The sequence below is a fragment of the Palaemon carinicauda genome, chromosome 1 (assembly GCF_036898095.1).
Source record: "Palaemon carinicauda isolate YSFRI2023 chromosome 1, ASM3689809v2, whole genome shotgun sequence".
Lineage (NCBI taxonomy): Eukaryota > Metazoa > Arthropoda > Malacostraca > Decapoda > Palaemonidae > Palaemon > Palaemon carinicauda.
Genome location: NC_090725.1, coordinates 289,048,185 through 289,067,599, shown reverse-complemented (window position 1 = coordinate 289,067,599; position 19,415 = coordinate 289,048,185). Strand labels below are relative to the sequence as shown.

The window sequence follows — 19,415 nt, the reverse complement described above, 5'->3', positions numbered from 1 at the left end:
GTTGGGTCTTAGGGCCCTCACAGGGTACAGAAGGAAATCCTCCTGTTTATCAGTCACATCTCTAAAGGAAGAGATGGAGATCTTAAACCTAGGATCATCCATAGCAAACGTAGATGAGAGATTCGGCAATTAGTTGAATAGAGGCTCCGACTGGAGAAGTACCCCTTCTACAGTAAATAGTTGAATAGCAGCCCCGACTGGAGAAGTACCCACTTTGTCTGGTATAATGCTGTTGAGGATTTCTGGAGATATCCTGACTTCTCCCTTGGAGTGCCTTGCAAAATACCTAATTTCTTAGGAGATGCTGAATAGTGTCCGCCCATGAAGTGACAGATGTCACCGAATAAAAGTACCTCTGCAGGTGTGGCTGGTAAAGATTGGGATCTGGCCCAAAAGGGTAGCTCTCTCAGCATCTCAATTAGGAGCATCATTAGGTCTGGATACCATTTTACATGTAGCCATTTATTTGTCACCAGGGTAACTCCAGTTGACTAACCTTTGAATCAGGTAAAAGGGCAGAGAAGCATAGGTATTAAGGTTGTCCAACAGATGTTGGAATGCATCCTCTAGTGTCAGTAGATGGTCTGGGAATAGTGAACAGAACACTGGTAGTTTCCCGCTGAGCCTTGTGGAGAACATGTCTATTGATAGGGAACACAACACTCAAAAGATTCTTCACCACTAGAAGATGAAGGGAACCTTTGGGTCCTACCATTTACCTGGCAAATGAATATGGGGGACAGCTCTACTGCATTATTTATTGCACAGGAGTGAGCCTATCAGACTCTTATGGAAATTTAAAGGTTGATCATGAATGGTAGAGCCAAGGGACATGACAATGCCTTCTATACATATACAGTATACATATGATCAGTCCCTAAAATCACTGAGATCCAGGCAATAGCTGCTGATGACTCATCAGACATACATATAGGCTCCTCCAAAACTTCCCTAGCAGACAAAGATAGTGAGGTTACAGTCACTACTGTACAAGAAACTATTGAGCTTGAGCGGGTCTTGAACTCCCATCCAGCAGATCGCCAGGCAGGGACATTTCCGATGGCCTACCACAACCCATTACAGCAACATTCTAACAGGTTGATGTGCAGGCTGTTCTCTTCCTTAGACCAGCACCCTGAGGCAAACTGATCCCTCCTTTGATGTGTGTGTGAAGAGCAGTAACTCCAGCGTACAGCACTCCAAACAAGTTCCTTTGATGAGATTCCCATCATTTAGACACCTAGTTAAATCGTGGTAGCCTATTAGAAACATTTGTCTCGCAATCTGTTGGATGGGAGTTTGAGCACTGGTCATACTAGATAGCTTCTAGTAGTACAGTATCTGCGACATCACCATCCTTTTAAGCTTGGGATGAGGTTCTAGGGAAACCTATACATCCACTTTTTGAGTTATCAGCATCCACTGCCTGACTCTCCCTGGTCCTAGCTTGATGGAGAGGGGGGTTTTGGTGCTAATCAAATGTATACATGGTCAGTCTCTAGGACATTGTCCTGTTTGTAGACCATTTTTTGTCCCCTGCCTCTGCCATTCCTGAGTGACCTTTAAAACCTCTTGGTCCACTTGGATCAGGAACAGAAGGGGGTTGGTGGATGCAGCCCAGTGTCTCGTCAGACACCACTGAAGGGACCTTTGGTGGAGATGCATGTGTGGAATCAGCTTCTCGAAGGACAAGAGATAGCCAAGAACTTGTTGCCACTTCCAAGATGGCATTTGTTGTTGAGACATCAAAGGTTGAGCTACCTTCTCGATTCTACTGATGTGATCGTCTTATAGAAACACTCTTGCTACTGAAAGATTTACCAATATTTCTAGGTTGGATTTCTATAAGTTTACCACGGTCCCTAGAACATGGCAAAAGGAGAGCTGTTTTGCCCGATGTTGAAAAAACTATCTTAAGGAGGAGGACAGGATTAACTAATCGTCTAAGTACCTCAGTAAACTTATGACCCTGCCATGCAGCCCAGCCAAAACAAGCGTGAAAACTTGGGGGCAGTTGACATTACAAAGCATAAGATTTTGAACTGAAAAACCTCCCCCCCCCCAAAAAAAAAAGAAGCAAAGGAACTTCCTTCAATACCGATGAATTGGTATTTAAAGGTAAGCATCGTTCAGGTCTAAAGAGAGCTAAAGTGGCTGCTCATACAGTAAATGTCGTCTCTACTATGAACAGTGTCTGTAGAACAAACTCGTTCAACAGGGAGAAGTTGATGATCAGTCTCAATCTCCAATTACCTTGTCCACCAGGATCAGGAGACTGTAAAAGCCTGGAAGCTCCGTCCTGTATGACCAGTAGCGCACCCTTTCCAAACAGTTTGACCATCTTTCATTAAAATGCAGTGCGTTTCTCTGACTTTGGATTGTCTGATGATAACATTGTTGGAGTCTAAGTGAGGGGAAGATGAAGGCCAATGAACAAGATACGGAAACTCTCCCGATGGACATTTATCATCCATTCCACAGCCCTGTAAAATTGCCACCTAGCCCAATGGTTTAACAGGCATCCCCATTTGTGGCAGCAAGCATGGGCTGCAAGTCTTATCGATCTCTGTCTCCTTATCAACCTTGTCTCTTTCTGGATTGACCACCTTGGAGTTAAAAGGGTTAACTTGGATTAGGATTTCTACGAGAGGAGGTACAGGGCTGCACTCTTAAGAATAGAAGCATTTCTTAGGGCCAGAGCTTCTCGCTGGATGATCTACTGAGCGAACTTTGCTGCCACCGAGTCTCTCCTTTGAAGGACCCAGCTAATCCATTGATTGATTAACTGGTGAGCCAAAAGAGTAATAGCTTTTGCCCTTGAAAGGACTAGGACAGTGAAGTCCTTTCTGTTCCCGGGCTTTGACAGATCCCAAAAAGAGGCGAAGAATGCCACTGCACCAAACCAATGATCTAGCCAGGAAGCAGCCTGAAAGCTTGCCATGGCCGCTACTACCATGTTGGCAGCTTGGAAAGTCAAGAAAATGGTAGGCTCTGACTCTAGTCTTTCCACCAATGTCCTTGGTGTCAGGTTTGTAACTGTGTCATCAATAGATAAAGGGGAAAGACTGACTACCATGGGAGCATAACATCTCTTCAGCCTAGAGAGTGCCAGTGCAGGATTTCTTTAATGTGGGTGTTGAGTCCTGTGGGCCCTTGAACAAGTGGTTAATAGAGGCTTTGCCTGACTTGACCATTGCCTTGGAGGCCTCCCCTAAGCTGTTCACTTGCCTGATAATGGCAAGAACTTTCCTGAATGTTGACTCTGACTTAGGGCTTTTTGCTTCTATTGGAGGAGTCAGAACGATCCCTGGGTCATCGGAGTTTAACCGGTTGTTTGCAGGCTTCTAAAACAGAACCTGGCAGGTATTCCGATGAGGAGGTGGCCATACCCAAGGGACTTTCTTCACTAGCAGCCCTGATAGTGCTCTCTGATCCCACATGAGCCTTGGGTGACTGGTTGACCCATACCACTGAAGGGCAAGGAAGTTCCCTTGCAAACAACCTGTGGACAGTGTTGTCCTGGAGTTGTCTTTCTAAAATTGCAGCACTCTTTCAGTCAGACTGAGGCTGATTGTGAATGGGAGAACCAACCAGTGAGTTCTTTTGAACAGATAATCTTTTACGGCTAGGAGAACAATTACGTTCCAGTACTTGAATATTCAGGAGCATGTGCTTCTGTTTTTATGAGCACTCTGATGGTAGAGTGCTCGGATGAGTATTCCACCACAAGTGCTGGCAAAATTATATGTTAGCTATAGCAGCCCCAGAGGGTGCTTTCACACCGATAGGCTCACTTGTCCATAAGCACTTACATGCACAGTAGTCACCAAGAGGAGAGTGACTGCAGGATATTCAAGCTCATAGACACACAAGTTAATAGGTGTGCACAAGCATGAGTCTCAGTTTAAGAAGTAAGTTCTTCTTCTAAAAAAATACAAGTATTTTGTAGCTCACGGGCATGCCCTCACAACTGAGATATCACTTCATTAACGTGTAAGTAATTATCCAATTCCTATGAGAATTCCCTTCCTAGAAGTGGGAGCACTCTATAGTGCATGCTGAGACTGAAAAACCACTTCATCAGTAGATCCTTCACCAGGAAGGTGTGAGTACTATGTGATTCACATGTGTACCTTACTGCACATACAAGAATGAGTAGTTATGTTACAGGACACCTCATGAAAATGGGGAGGGGGCTTATATTTTGCTATTTACAGACATTTATAAGTATTTATAAACCCTCAACACACTATTAAAAATCCTTTCCACACTCTTTTTAACACTTTCCCACAATCCTGTGAACACTTTTAGTTATACACAATTTACAATATACGTATAAGTACACTACTGTATACAATACATGTATGATTATGCTAGTCTAGCTAAGCTCCGGTTAAAGGACCGGAGTCCATTGTACTACACTATATACACTCCCTACTGTGTAGAATATTTTAAGGCTACAGGACAAGGAGAATTTTCTAAATGTTGCTAAATAATTTTGACTAATTCAATATGGGGTACTCACCTAAGATATGTACTCCAATGAAACTTGAATGACAACAATGACAATGAATTAGCTGGGCAGATGAAGAAGATGACAACAATACTTACTGGAATATGGCAGGGTTTAACTGAATTTAATACAGTACTGTAAGTAAAAACATTAACCAAAGCATCACAAAGCACATAAATAGAAAATGACAAATTCGAAGATAATTTGTATTTTTCCTAACCATACAAACCTTAGCTATTTACAAAGGGTATTACTTTTAGCGCAGCTGAAATGACGAGCCAATAGTTTTTAACGAGGGTTAATTACCGCCGCGCTAGTTAGCGGGGGGTGGGGAAGGGTAGCTTGCTACCCCTCCCCCCTCCACACACCGGTGACTTGCTTCACTTCACTTAGAGGTAGGACTTGACTTGGGGGTCAGGGATGGCGGGCACATATGTGTAAATAGCTAAGGTTTGTATGGTTAGGAAAAATACAAATTATCTTCGAATTTGTCATTTGTTCCGTAACCGAAATACAAACCACGCTATTTACAAAGGGTGACTTATCCCTTAGGAAGGGTGGAAAGTCCCCAGCCTTACTGACTTCGGCTTGCCAGGGGGCTCGATCCCTCAGTGAGCAGCACTAGAGAGAGGGAGCCCCTGTACCTCAAAGGTTCCTAGCATCGCTAGGAACGAGTGGCCTACATAAGTAGTGTGAGGAGGACAGTGTGACTCGTCCTATGAAGTTGACCTTGAGACCTTCAGATAGGAATTCTAGGATAGGACGTTCCCCATACCACCTCGTCAGGGTATGGGAGACGCAACAGTATTAAGCTTAATACTAGGAGCACAAAGAAGCATGGGTTACCTGCAGAGGTCGAGGTCAGCTATGCGAGGACCAGGATGCTGCTTCCCCAAGAGAGGGGAGAATGAAGAAAGAAGTAAGGGTCAGACATACTCTTTCATTCACACAGACTAAGACCGGGTAACAACGCCCTCAACCTACTGCTACTTGTCCAAAAAGGAGCCTGAGGTTAGACCAGCTGTTGTGCAGCCACCACAGGGCCGATAGAGAACGTATCGAGGCTCCTGTGGGTCACGTCTTGCAGGTAGTGGGCTGTGAAGGTCGTTTGACGCTTCCAGACCCCAGCTTGAAGTACCTGCGTCACAGAGAAGTTTCTCTTGAAGGCCAGGGATGTAGCAATACCCCTGACATCGTGGGCCCGAGGGCGACGTGACGGAGGAGGGTCAGGATTCAGGGCATGGTGGATAACCCTTCGAATCCAAGCAGAGATGGTGTTCCTGATGACCCTCCTCTTTGTCCTGCCTGTGCTCACAAACAAAGCTCGCACATGAGGACGGACTGCAGCCGTTCTCTTCAAGTAGTACCTCAGACACCTCACTGGGCATAGTAGCAGCTGGTCTGGGTCGTTTGTTACAGAACGGAGACTCGCGATCCTGAAAGAGTCGAACCGAGGATCCGGCACTCCAGGATTCTGAGTCTTGGCCACAAACTCAGGGACGAACCTGAACGTTACCTCCCCCCATCCCCTTGAATGGGCGATGTCGTACGAGAGACCATGAAGTTCACTAACTCGCTTGGCCGAGGCCAAGGCGAGTAGGAAAGCCGTCTTCCAAGACAGGTGGCGATCGGAGGCCTGGCGTAATGGCTCGAAGGGAGGTCTCTTGAGAGACCTGAGGACTCGAACCACGTTCCAAGGAGGGGGTCTCACTTCCGACTGGGGGCAGGTAAGCTCATAGCTACGTATGAGTAAAGAGAGTTCTAGCGATGAAGAAATATCCACGCCCTTCAATCTGAAGGCCAAGCTTAAGGCTGAGCGATAGCCTTTCACTGCCGAGACAGAAAGGCGCATTTCTTCTCGGAGATACACAAGGAAGTCCGCTATTGCTGGAATAGTGGCATCGAGTGGAGAGATATCCCTTCCACGACACCAACCACAAAAGACTCTCCACTTCGCTTGGTAGACTCCCTCAGAGGACCTTCGCAGGTGCCGAGACATTCTCTCCGCAACCTGTTGCGAAAAGCCTCTCTCCGCGAGGAGACGCTGGATAGTCTCCAGGCATGAAGCCGAAGTGAGGCTACGGCCCTGTGAGGGACACCGGAGTGGGGTTGTCTGAGAAGCTCGTGTCGTGGAGGAAGCTCCCTTGGGAGTTCCGTCAGGAGTTGCAGAAGTTCCGGAAACCATTCCGCGTGATGCCATAGCGGAGCTACTAGAGTCATGGAACAGTTGACCGATAGTCTGGTCCTGTTGAGCACCCTTCTCATCAGACAGAATGGTGGGAAGGCGTACACGTCGATGTTTTCCCACCGTTGCTGGAAAGCATCTTGCCAGAGTGCCTTGGGGTCCGGGACTGGTGAGCAGTACAGGGGCAGCTTGAAGTTCAAGGCTGTCGCGAACAAGTCCACCGTCGGGGAACCCCACAAAGTCAGGACTTTGTTGGCTATCTGAGGATCCAAAGACCACTCGGTACTCACTATCTGCGAAGCCCTGCTCAGACTGTCGGCGAGCACATTCCTCTTGCCAGGAATGAAGCGAGCTGATAGTGTTATCGAGTGGGTTTCGGTCCACCTCAGAGTCTCTACTGCAAGATGGGATAGCTGTTGCGAAAAAGTGCCTCCCTGCTTGTTGATATAAGCCACTACCGTGGTGTTGTCGCTCATCACCACCACGGAGTGACCCGCCAGTAACTGTTGGAACTGTTGAAGGGCCAGAAAGACGGCCTTCAATTCTAGCAGGTTGATGTGTAGGCACTTTTCTGATTCTGACCAAAGGCCTGAGGCCCTCTGGTTCAGAACGTGCGCCCCCCACCCTTCTTTTGACGCGTCCGAAAACAGAGTCAATTCCGGGGGGAGGACGAGAAGACTCACTCCCTTTCGCAGGTTCTCGTCGGCCAGCCACCACCGCAAGTCCATCTGTTCCAGAGACCCCATTGGGATCAGAATGTCCGGGGAATCGGATCCTTGATTCCACCGGGACTTGAGCCGCCATTGAAGGGATCTCATCCTGAGGCGGCTGTTTGGAACCAGACGGGCCAGGGAGGATAGGTGGCCTAAGAGACGCAACCACGATTGGGCTGGGAGTTCTTTTCGCCTGAGGAAAGGTTCCGCCACCCTCCTCAACCTTGCTATCCGGTCGTCTGATGGAAAGGCTTTGTGGAGATTGGTGTCTATTAGCATGCCTAGATAAACCAGTCGTTGGGACGGCTGCAGAGAGGACTTCTCGAGGTTTACCACGATCCCCAGATTCTGGCAAAGATCTAGAAGCCTGTCTCGGTGTCGAAGAAGGGTCGACTCCGAGTCTGCTAGGATCAGCCAATCGTCTAGGTAACGAAGGAGACGAATGCCGTTCCTGTGCGCCCAAGTTGAAATCAGGGTGAACACTCTGATGAACACCTGAGAAGCTGTGGAGAGATCGAAACACAGCAACTTGAACTGGTAGATCTTGTTGTCTAGGCAGAATCTCAGGTACTTCCTGGAAGACGGATGGATTGGGATCTGGAAGTACGCATCCTTTAGATCCAGTGTACACATGAAGTCTTGTGGTCTCACCGCAAGTCTGACCGTGTCTGCTGTCTCCATGCTGAACCGGGTTTGTTTGACAAACCTGTTCAGAGCCGAGAGATCGATGACGGGTCTCCAGCCTCCAGTAGCCTTCTTTACAAGAAAGAGTCGACTGAAGAAGCCTGGAGAGCCGTCCACGACCTCCTGGAGAGCACCCTTCTCGAACATGGTCTCGACTTCGGCCTGAAGGGCCAGCCCCTTTGCCGATCCCATGGCATAGGAGCTCAACGACACTGGATTCGCTGTCAGGGGAGGTTGAGATGACGTGAACGGGACGCGATAACCTTGGCCGATCACTGAGACCGTCCAAGCATCGGCCCCGTGATGTTGCCACCTGCGGACGCAACGCTGAAGGCATCCCCCCACAGGTGGACACGCAGGGGGACTGCCACCCCTAGGGCTTGCGGCCGCGGCCGCCACCCCTAGAAGTCTTGCCTCCCCTGGAGGACTTACCGCCCTTCTTGACCTTGGCTGGAAAGGGCTGGGGCTTAGACACCACTTTCTTAGCTGCCGGTGCCTGTTTGGGAGCCTTACGAGGCTGTTACTGCTGTTGTGGCGGGGCTGGAGGCTTATAGGGCCGAGTTGTAAGGGCCCTGTGGAGGAGGGAGTCCGTGCTGGATTTCCTCCACCTCTCAGCTGCTCGCTCCAAGTCTTGAGGCTCAAACAGGCTCTCCCCCAGGAGGGAGGCATGTCGGAGCCTACACACATCTACGGCGGAGACCTTCGGATGGAATCTCTCGGACACAGCATCGCGACGCTTCAACACCGAGTTGGCCCACAGGGTGGTAACCTGGTGCGCCAAAAACTCGATGGAGCGGGTGCCCGAGAGCAAGAAGGTCTCTAGGGCCTTCCTATTGGTCTCCTTGGACAAGTCCTCCGATCGCAATAGGATGCCCAGAGATCCTAACCAGAAGTCCAGCCACGAAGTGGCCTGCATGGCACACTTAGCGACCTTCTCGTGGTTAAGGATCTCTGCCGCCGAGAACGACACCTGCCGGGCAGAGAGTTTCTCCAAGGGAACTCCCTTCGCCAGCTCCTCCACAGAGTGATGGAGAGGAAGAGCGAGGTTGTGCTCACCCAGGATCTCGAAATACCTCCTCTGCTGAAGGCGAGGAGGAGGGATGAGTTTGTTCCCGGCAGTAGAACGACTGGAGGAGGCAAGAAGTGCGAGCTGAGCATTGGCCCTAGCTCTGGCACTCTTCAGCCCCCGAGACCAGGGCAGAGCTGCACTGGTCTTAGGGGCCTTCCGAACGTCAAACACTTCATCCAGAATCGTGTCTTTGCCTTCACGGGGGGGGGGATGACTGGATCCGTAAGACTGTTAAGTTGCCTTATCAGGCTTAGGACCTGCCAGAAGGCATGTTCGGACTCTTGCTGTTCTCCTCCCTGCGGGCTGGCAGCTAAGTCTCCTGCCCCAGGAATCTCTTCCTGGGGTGATACGTGGACATTCCCCTGGGTAGTCGTGGGTTCCTGACGAATCCTTGCAGAGGATTTAGGGATGGTCTTGGAATCCTTGGGTTCCCTCCTGGGAGGGATACAGGATCCCAACAACGAGGTTCGAGGGGCCCCTTCCTCACGAGACGATTCTCCTGCCTGAAGCGAAGTCTCCCCCCCTGGTGCCGAGGGGAAGACTACCGCTCCACTGGACTCACCTGAGGACGGAAAGGCCTCGTCCACGGGAGAAGGAGAGAGTACTCGTGCAGGAGAGGGGACCCTCGAGACCGACCTCTTGGGAACCAACTTCGCCCTGGGGGAAGTCACCACGAAGTCCACTCCTCTCTTTCTCTTTAGCGTAGGAGAGACAGCCGCTGGTTTGTTACCCTGGCCGGCGAGTGCTGGTTTCATAACCCTCACTAACGCCCGTGCCAGCGGACCAAACCAAGTCTGCTGCTCCAAGGACACAGAGTCCGAAATCCTCGCTAAGGTGAAAGGGATCGGGCGATCCTTTGGAGTGGACACGACGGTACCTGCCTGAAAAGAAGGTGGGGAAGAATGCTGTACTGACCTGTCTTCGTCCTGCACTACCAACCTGTGCTTGGATGGAGGTGATCCCGAGTGCCGTCTAGGAGCACGCGTCCCTGCTGCTACCACCGGCTGTGGAATTCGCCGCGAACTATGGTCGCGCGAGGGCGAACGGTCGCGCGAGGGCGAACGGTCGCGCGAGGGCGAACGGTCGCGCAAAGGCGAATGGTCGCGCGGGTGATCGCGCGGGCGCACAGGCGAGCGGTCGCGCGGGCGCGCAGGCGAGCGGTCGTGCGGGCGCGCAGGCGAGCGGTCGCGCGGGCGCGCAGGCGAGCGGTCGCGCGGGCGCGCAGGCGAGCGGTCGCGCGGGCGCGCAGGCGAGCGGTCGCGCGGGTGCGCAGGCGAGCGATCGCGCGGGCGCGCAGGCGAGTGGGCGTGAGGGTGGGCAGGTAAATGAACACGTGTCCGAGGCGACGAACGCAAGCGATGGCGCGACGGCGAGGGATCGTGCTGCCGCGTAGGTGAAGAAGATCGCTGGCGATAATGACCGCGTGATGGTAAGCGATGGCGAGCAGCATGTGTAGGTGAATGATCGCGTGATAGGGTGCGATGGTGATCAGCATCCGCAAGAGGGCGATCGTTCATTGTTGTGCGATGAGGAGCAGCATGCGTAAGCGGGCGATCGTGCAGGGTTGTGCGATGGCGAGCAGCATGCGCAGGTGAATGATCGCGTGAAAGGGTGCGATGGTGATCAGCATCCGCAGGAAGGCGATCGCTCAGGGTTGTGCGATGAGGAGCAGCATGCGTAAGCGGGCGATCGTGCAGGGTTGTGCGATGGCGAGCAGCATGCGCAGGTGAATGATCGCGTGAAAGGGTGCGATGGTGATCAGCATCCGCAGGAGGGCGATCGTTCAGGGTTGTGCGATGAGGAGCAGCATGCGTAAGCGGGCGATCGTGCAGGGTTGTGCGATGGCGAGCAGCATGCGCAGGTGAATGATCGCGTGAAAGGGTGCGATGGTGATCAGCATCCGCAGGAGGGCGATCGTTCAGGGTAGTGCGATGAGGAGCAGCATGCGTAAGCGGGCGATCATGCAGGGTCGTGCGATGGCGAGCAGCATGTGTAGGTGATCGCTGGCGAGCTGGTGATCGCTGGCGAGCAGAAGGTCGACGCGTGTCCTGTGAGAGGACAGGTGGTGCGGCGCGTTCACGAGCAGGAACGGGAAGATCGCTGGCGCGTTGGCGAACATGTGTTTCTGACACACGCGCAGCACGATGTTGCGTAGCCACAGGACCAGGTGGATGGTGAGCAGGGAGTTCAGCAGGAACTAAAGGGTGGTCAGAGACCGCAGGGCGATGGTCCTCAAATGAGCGCTGACGCTCGGAAGAGAGCTGACGAGCAGGAGAGCGCTGGCGAGGGGGGCGAACATCAGGAGAGAGCCGACGAGCAGGTGAGCGTCGGCGAGCAGGAGAGTCTTGGCGAGCAGGAGAGCGCTTGTGCGCTAGCCCTGCTCGCATAAGGGAAGAATCCCTTAGCCCCGAAGGGACCGTTGCCCGTCGGGTGACGAGTTCTCCAGAAGGCGAAGATCCGGCAGGAGATGGTGAGCGGTCTGCAGAGAGGTTCAAGGAGGGCGGAGCAGTCGGTTGAGGCTGACGAGGAGAGTCCCCCCCCGGAGGACGAAGACCCAAAAAGGCGCCTCTTAGTCCCCCTGTAAGGGGAAGGGAGGCCCTTGTGGCGTATAGGGCGGTGAGCCTTACGGCGGAGGCGGCCTCGGGGGAGATCGTCGGGACCATCAGTCCTCCGAAGGGGAGTCTCCGTCAAAACACTTCCCTCAGAAGGAAGCTGGGCAGCAGTCGAGACCGAAGGACTCACTTCCCCCTTCGAAGGATGCACGGAAGGAGGAGAGCCTTGAGCACCATCACCAGCAACAGCACCTGCGTCGGAAGGCCCAGCCACGTCGGAGGCCTCTGTCACCACGACGTCGACAATAGACAGAGGGTCTACCTCCGCTACCACCGGCGACTGTTTAACAGCGGCCCCCAACGAGACAAGGTCAATAAGAGCGACCCTGGAGGGCAAGCCCTTAAGCCCCAGGGACGACCAAATCTGTAAAAGATCATCACTGGATAAGGCATTATTATCAATAACCTCCCCCGGAGGAGGAGGGGGAACCGCCTCGCTATGGGAGGCGACGCCCTCTCCCCCCACCGAAGGTAGGGAAACAGAACAAGGGCTTGCGCTCCCACTCGGACGACTCTCCTTAGGAGGCGGACGAGGGGGAGCTTCGGAGGAGGTTTGGGCGGCGGAAGAAGAGTCCCGAGAACCTTCCTCCTTCAAGGCTAACACCGGAGGAGAACGGTCTCTCTTGGACTTCTTCTTACGCCGACGGCCAAACCTCTCCCACTGGGAGGCAGACCACTCCCTGCACTCACGGCACATGTTATCCTGGTCGCACCGTCGGCCCCGACATTGAGGGCAGAGGGTGTGAGGATCCGTAATAACGTCCGACATGAAAGTCCCACAAGGACGGCCGGCAACTCCAGGGCATGTACGCATAGTAAATAAAAGAAAATAACTGAAGGTCAACTTCCAACCAATCACACAAGCTGAAAAGAAAAAGCAGAAAATTAAAGGCTGTCACGAAGGCGATGAACAGACACGTCTGATCACCGCCGAGCCAAAAGTGAAGTGAAGCAAGTCACCGGTGTGTGGAGGGGGGAGGGGTAGCAAGCTACCCTTCCCCACCCCCCGCTAACTAGCGTGGGGGTAATTAACCCTCGTTAAAAACTATTGGCTCGTCATTTCAGCTGCGCTAAAAGTAATACCCTTTGTAAATAGCGTGGTTTGTATTTCGGTTACGGAACAAATAACAATTCTAGACATAAGGGTCACAAAACTCAAAGTGGAACACGACCAAGGAAGATGCTGCCTGGACTAGCATCACTCACTTGGGTGATGCTGTGCTCTGTGGGCCAATCAGCAGCTGAGATATAGATTACCATGCCCTGATTGGCCGACTCATCTATCAGCCAATAGTATGTGGTATACAATCTCACGTAAGCAAGACAGATGGTAGACAGTATGAAGTCTCAGCACAGGGTCAGCAGATGCAAATCATGGATATTTTCCATCATGCTCTTATTCAACAATACATTTGTTATTTGAGATGAATTTTACAATTTGCTTTAACATGGCTCTTCTTCAGGAACATAATTACCATCTGTGGGGTGCGCATATGTGTCTTAGCCAGTGCGCAAAAACCAAGCATCAGCAAGAGTTAGCTCGCCTTCAGATAATCAAGTACACTCTGGAGCATGTGTGTGTGCTTTGGCACATGATCGAAAATGAGGAACTACTTCAAGATATTCTTCAGAGGCATAAGAGCACTCAGGGATGTGAGTATGCACCTTAGAGAGTGAGCGATGGTGAGGATCTGCCCCAAAATCTTAATTCTTCATCAGAGGCACTGGTGCACTATGGGGCACGGACATGAACACGAGGTTAAATCCCATATGGAAAGTTTAATTCTGAAAGAACGAGACACATAGGTAAGAGATTTGTCTCATTAGAGAACTCTTCTACTGAAGAGTGAGTTTGCTCTGTGGTACATGAGATCGCATGCGAAAGTCTTCATTATTTCCTGAATGTTTATTTCTATCTTCTCGGAATGACTCCGGCTATCCAGCCTCAGAAGGGATGTGAGGGGGCTTTGTGCAGTCAAATGGTGACCATTCCCGTTAGGAACTAGTGGTGTCCTTTTTATGCTTGTGTGAGTGGCATGCCATTAGTTGGACACAGGAGAGTGATTCTTTTCTCCCTTATGGAGGTAGATTACAGATGGAGACTACTGTACAGAACTTCTGAAGAGGATGTTGAGATGGACTTGGGAGGGGAAGGGGGAAACAACTGCCTCTTCCCTTTCCTAGCTGTCATCATACAGGTATATAGGGTTGTGGTGGTCAATGCGGTAACGTCCCTGACTGGTGAAAACCAGACTGGGGTTCGAGTCCTGCTCAAACTCGTTAGCTTCTTTGGTCACTGCAACCTCACCATCCTTGTGAGCTAAGAATGGGGGGTTTGGGGGAGCCTATAGGTCTATCTGCCGAGTCATCACCGGCCAGTGCCTGGCCATCCTTGGTCCTAGCATGTGTGGAGAAGGGGCTTGGGCGCTGATCATATGTATATATATAAGGTCAGTCTCTAGGGCATTGTCCTGTTCTATAGGCCAGTGTTACTGTCCCTTGCCCCAGCCATTCATGAGCGGCCTTTAAACCTTTAATGGAGCTACTGAAGGTGAAGACCTGCTGTCAAATGTACTTACAGTCATAAGGGCCAAGCTGGAGGGAATCATGACAGCACTGCTTCTGCAGCAGCAGAAGTGGGTGCAACAGTAGACTGGGAATTCTTACTGAGGTCTTACCACAGTTTCTCCGTAGATAGATTGTCCTCAAAGCCTAAAGAAGGCCACAGCAACTAAAAGAGCTAAGGTCTAGGCCTTGTCAAAGTCAGGTTCACTATGGAGTGAAAAGTGAGGTTCACCTGATCCACTAAGGAAATCAGATAAAGGCACCTCACACTCCACTAGTGTATACGAAAGATCCAAGTTGTTCTGCTTCTTTGTTGACCTCATGAGGAGAGAGGAGCAGAGAAGGCTAAAGGGGGAGATTACTTCATAGTGGAAAAAAAGAGTGCTGGCAGATTCTTTGGCCTCAAGGAAGATACTGAAGGAGAAGACACTCTTACCCTTCTTCTGTCTCTTGCCAAATTCTACCTACTGTACATAGATGTTTTACTTAAGGATCACAATGGTAAGTTATAAGGCATCATGTCATGTTATGTTCAAAGGAGGTCAAAGAGGGAACCAGGTGCCCTGGGTTAGGTTAGGTGGGTGTGGATAGGCTACGACAGATCCCTTTCTCCCCTTACTTCAAGTTTTCTGTTACTCAATGACCATGGTTTTCAATGACCTATATGAATTACATATGCATTTTGCCAACTAGTTTTGGTGTGATTTATGCAAATATACCATTAACACATGAGGTACTGTAATGCACTTCTATTTTGAGTTGCCACACTCAAACATTACAATTTCTTACTGGGATCTTCCATTACTGCTTCATATAGTTGGTTGAGAAAAAAAATTGGTTTGCATCACCAACAGCAGCCAGAAATGCATAAAATACCTAATAACCAATTGGAAAATTTATGATTTACTTTATGTATCTGGTGAGAACTTATAGTACCATATCATTACTAATGATTGAGCACTTGTAAAAGAAATAAAAAGAGGTCTACGAGCCTTTGTACCTTTGCAGTTGGTTGGGAGAGAACGGGTCAGTAGTTAAAATATGGGCAAATATTTACTATTGCACAATATTCCTCATGAAGAAAATAAGAAGTGTATTTATAGATACAATACTTTGAACTTTTTTAATGCAAAAACTGGGGAAAACCCATACTTTTCAAGTTTTAGATATTTTGAAATCCTAAAAGTTATGACAAAAAATACATTTTAAAATGGAAACAAACACAAGAACACCACATAACCTAAGGTTCCCCACCTAACCTAACCTAGGAGGCGTATCTTTACCTACTAAGTAGAGGGCTAGGCCCACCCTGCAACCCCCTCTTAGACCACCATATCCTTAGCTTACCCTAAACATAAGACTTAAACTTGTGTTTGCTTCCCAATTGGCTTCACTCCTGACAAGGCAGAAGTAAATCATAATATTTTGTAAGCTGTAAAACTAGCTTCATAATACTATTGTAATGTATATCAGATAAAGATAAGCCACACTTTCCCCATAAAGAAAACTGATTTGACAAGTATCAGTTATAAGAAAGTTTACAGCTGTCACAAACAACTACATATACCCCAGGGTAGACTATAGCATCAAAACAGGGAAGTGGGGGTGCTACAAGCCAAAGGGCTCCAACAAGGAAAAATAGCCCAGTGAGGAAAGGAAATAAGGAAATAAACTACATGAGAAGTAATGAATAATTAATATAAAATATTCTATATTATTATTATTATTACAAGCTAGGCTATAACCCTAGTTGGAAAAGCAAGATGCTATAAGCCCAAGGGCTCCAACAGGGAAAAATAGCCCAGTGAGGAAAGTAAACTAGAAAATAAATAAACTTCAAGAGAAAAATCAAAATCAAAATAAAATATTTCAAGAACAGTAACATTAAATTAGATCCTTCACATATAAACTATAAAAACTTCAAAAAACAAGAGGAAGAGAAATGAGATAGAGCAGCATGCCCAAGTGTACCCCAAGCAAGAAAACTCTAATCCATGACAGTGGAAGGTCATGGTACAAAGAATCTCTTCTACCCTAACCAAGAGGAAAGTAGCCACTGACCAATTACATTGCAGTAGTTAACCCCTGGAGCAAAAAAGAATTGTCTGGTATTCTCAGTGTTTTTAGGTGTATGAGGACAGAGGAGAATGTGGAAAGAATAGGCCAGACTATTCAGTGTATGAGTAGGCAAAGACAAAATGAGCGGTAACCAGAGAGAGGGATCGAATGTAGTACTGTCTGGCCGGTCAAAAGATCCAATAACTCTCGTATGTCAGCCTGTTCAACATAAAAACATTTGCTGCAGTTTAAAAATTCTGAAGTTTACAGATTCAACTCCCTGACTAGGAAGATCTTTCCACAATCTGGTCATAGCTGGAATAAACTTTTAAAATACTTTGTAGTATTGATGGCAAAAGCATGACTGTGAGAATAAACTGTATACCTCGTATTATGGGCAGGATGGTACTGTCTGGGAAGATCTGAATGCAAAGGATGGATAGAATTATGAAATAGTTTATACAACATGCATAATGACGGTGCCAGAGATTAATAATTAGATCAGGAATAAGAGCTTTAATAGATCACAAGTTCTTTTCCAACAAATTAAGATGAGATTCTGCAGCTGAAGACCACAATGGAGAACAAGACTTGAAACATGGCAGAATGAATGAATAAGAAAATTTCTTCAGAAAAGACTGGTCATAAAAAATCTTAAAAGACTTTCTCAAGAAATCAATTCTTTGTATAATTGAAGATGAAGCAGACCAAATGTGTTTCTCAAAGAATCATACCTAAAATTTTAAAAGTCATATATAGTTGAAGAAAATTTTTCAATGCTGAGATCTGGATGTGGAGAAGTCACTGTCCTCAACATACTCACAATCATACTTTGAGTTTTGTTAGGGTACAAGTTCTTGCTCATAAAGTTTTTGTACACTTAAACCTAAACAGCAATAAATGCTTAAACACTGTCAAAATTGTGAGGATTGGTCTATTCCAAATTTGTCAATATGCATCTCAAAAAATCATTCATCTAATTAGCTTGATTTCCATTTGTAATGGCAAGGGCACAAAATATACATAAAAAGGCTGAAAAGTCATGTAAGAAAAAACTGGCATTGTTTTCTCCGACAATGTTTCTCTGCTTATCATTATGTACTTTAGTACTATGCATTTCCTGCTTTTTTTTATGGCAACATTATACATTACAATGTAAATAAATTATTTTAATATCCTTATCAGCATTTTTATCTTTTTCTTTTAATTAATTAACAGTACATCACAGACTGCAACTTTCTTGTATCTGAGAGAATAACCCTTACTTTTTATTTTCAAATTCACAACAATTAGCTTATCCTTTTGGGACACAGCCATTCCATCAGCAACCTAGGCTTCAATATTGTCAGTACGATGGTTGGTGGGATACTAATGGCAGGAATGTAGGCACCCCCATACACGTGAAAAGTGGCCGTCAATTCAAGGGAAAGGAACAGCTAAATTTTCTACCTTCGCTAAGGTTCATCCAATTGTTTTTCAGGCCTGCCTCTAGTTCAAAATACTCCCCCACATGCTCAAACTGACCTGAAGAAAACTGGTTTCCTTATTTAGCTTGTTAGTTAAAACCGAGTATGTATGGGGCTTAAGACTACTGTAGTTGGGAGGCGACTCAGACATCCTACAAACTACAGTACCTTAATGGTATCAGATTGGTATTATTGTACTGTATTACAGGGTAATGTAACCGAGGGAAGAAACTACTTTTTCTGTAGAAAAGGGTCCGTTCTCTTTGAAAATGACACTCGTTCCTATAGGAAATGAAAAGTTTCAGATATATATATATATATATATATATATATATATATATATATATATACCCTGTATATATATATATATATATATATATATATATATCCCCCGATAATGGTGGACCCGACTGGGAACTCGGGGTTTTGGGTGGGAAAAACATACTGGGGAAACGGTATATAATGGTATAACAAGCATTTTCTTCTCTATACATTACCTTCTTGGATGTATAATAAACCGATGAAAAAATATGCTAAATACGGTGGGTCTATTCAATATTCATAAGCTATGTTGATTATATTCAACATTATTTTACATTAACCACATATAAACTTTATATTTCTAATTCTATACACAAAAGCCACCGGTACACATTACATACTTCCCACTCTCGTAATAACTTTGAAAAGCTTTCTGCATTTTTAAAAATCAATTTAACACCCTAAAAGTAATATAATACGCAATAATACTGACAACATACCTATCCACCGGCATGACATACCAATAAGTAACCTGAATGTCAAACCATCAGATGACGTGATCATATGACAGATTGTTTACATTACGTAGAAGGGCAGACGATCCAAATTGCGGAAACCAATGATAAACACTCATACTAGACTGGTCTTCCTCGTTGTTCACTATGGCTGCCATATTTGATTCTCCTTTTGGAAGGGGAAGATGGTGGTATCATTTTATTATTATTATTAGTAGTAGTATTACTATTATTATTATTATTATTATTATTATTATTATTATTAACTGCTAAGCTACAACCCTAGTTGGAAAAGCAGGATGCTATAAGCCAAGGGGCCCCAACAGGGAAAATAGCCCAGTGAGGAAAGGAAACAAGGAAAAATAAAATATTTTAAGAACAGTAACATTAAAATAAATATTTCCTATATACACAATAAAAACTTTAACGAAATAAGAGGAAGAGAAATTACATAGAATAGTGTGCCTGAGTGTACCTTCAAGCAAGAGAACTCTAATCCAAGACAGTGGAAGACCATGGTACAGAGGCTATGGCACTACACAAGACTAGAGAACAATGGTTTGATTTTGGAGTGTCCTTCTCCTAGAAGAGCTGCTTACCAAAGCTAAAGAGTCTCTTCTACCCTTACCAAGAGGAAAGTAGCCACTGAACAATTACAGTGCAGTAATCAACCCCTTGGGTGAAGAAGAATTGTTTGGTAATCTCAGTGTTGTCAAGTGTACGAGGACAGAGGAGAATCTGTAAAGAATAGGCCAGACCATTCGGTGTATGTGT

At 47.4% G+C, this 19,415-nt stretch overlaps 1 protein-coding gene across 1 annotated transcript in view; it reads right to left on the bottom strand.

The window, feature by feature from the left end:
- The window catches only part of LOC137657671 (gastrula zinc finger protein XlCGF57.1-like), a 29,199-nt gene extending 10,423 nt beyond the window's left edge, over nt 1–18,776 (bottom strand). Inside the window, exon 1 of the mRNA XM_068392075.1 lies at nt 18,627–18,776. The gene's annotated coding sequence lies outside the window, so the exon portion shown is untranslated. The remainder of the gene's footprint in view (nt 1–18,626) is intronic.
- Between the last annotated feature and the right edge of the window lie 639 nt (nt 18,777–19,415).